The following is a 1137-nucleotide window of genomic DNA, read 5'->3' as shown; positions in this document are numbered from 1 at the left end:
CCTACGTATGCCACCTATATTACCACAAGAACTCGGGGCAGACAGTGCCGGCTCCGGGCAGGGCTACATATGCGCTCACTGGTGCATTTCTTTTGGCAGGCTCTTCAATTTTTTAACATTGGGCGCTCAGATTCCCAGGTACATTGCAATCATGTGACCTCCTTCCCAAAATAACTGGAGCTCCGCCTCTTCCTTTACATTCCCAGAACCACTGTATCATCCACAAGCAAAGAAAATTAAGTGATTACCAGTAAATTTCATTGCTGAAACCAAATGTACTTTCTTACCACCCTTATACTGTATTATTTCTATGAATGAGGATCCCATTTAACATAGTAAAAGACTGAAGGGGGCACCCGGATTTGAACCAGGGACCTCTCGATCTGCAGTCGAATGCTCTACCACTGAGCTATACCCCCTTACGTACTGGAAAACCTTTGTCGTAGAACATGCATTTTTATAATGGTGGAACCATTCCTTTTGCTTCCCCACTTATTTTACCGTATTTACCCAGAGCTAGACTCAGGCTAATGGCAGCTGTTAGTCTCCCCACTATTTACCGTATTTACCCAGAGCTAGAGTCAGGCTAATGGCAGCTGTTAGTCTCCCCACTATTTTACCGTATTTACCCAGAGCTAGAGTCAGGCTAATGGCAGCTGTTAGTCTCCCCACTATTATACCGTATTTACCCAGAGCTAGACTCAGGCTAATGGCAGCTGTTAGTCTCCCCACTATTTACCGTATTTACCCAGAGCTAGACTCAGGCTAATGGCAGCTGTTAGTCTCCCCACTATTTACCGTATTTACCCAGAGCTAGACTCAGGCTAATGGCAGCTGTTAGTCTCCCCACTATTTACCGTATTTACCCAGAGCTAGAGTCAGGCTAATGGCAGCTGTTAGTCTCCCCACTATTATACCGTATTTACCCAGAGCTAGACTCAGGCTAATGGCAGCTGTTAGTCTCCCCACTATTTACCGTATTTACCCAGAGCTAGACTCAGGCTAATGGCAGCTGTTAGTCTCCCCACTATTTACCGTATTTACCCAGAGCTAGACTCAGGCTAATGGCAGCTGTTAGTCTCCCCACTATTTACCGTATTTACCCAGAGCTAGAGTCAGGCTAATGGCAGCTGTTAG

The 1137-nt window shown here is 45.9% G+C and overlaps 1 non-coding gene across 1 annotated transcript; it reads right to left on the bottom strand.

The window, feature by feature from the left end:
- Positions 1 to 347: 347 nt before the first annotated feature.
- trnac-gca lies at positions 348 to 419 on the bottom strand. Its single transcript has one exon. It is a non-coding gene; the product is annotated as a tRNA-Cys (tRNA).
- Positions 420 to 1137: the final 718 nt, after the last annotated feature.

Source organism: Xenopus tropicalis, chromosome 10 (genome assembly GCF_000004195.4).
Source record: "Xenopus tropicalis strain Nigerian chromosome 10, UCB_Xtro_10.0, whole genome shotgun sequence".
In the NCBI taxonomy this organism is placed as follows: Eukaryota; Metazoa; Chordata; class Amphibia; order Anura; family Pipidae; genus Xenopus; species Xenopus tropicalis.
This window is presented reverse-complemented; position numbering and strand designations above follow the sequence as displayed.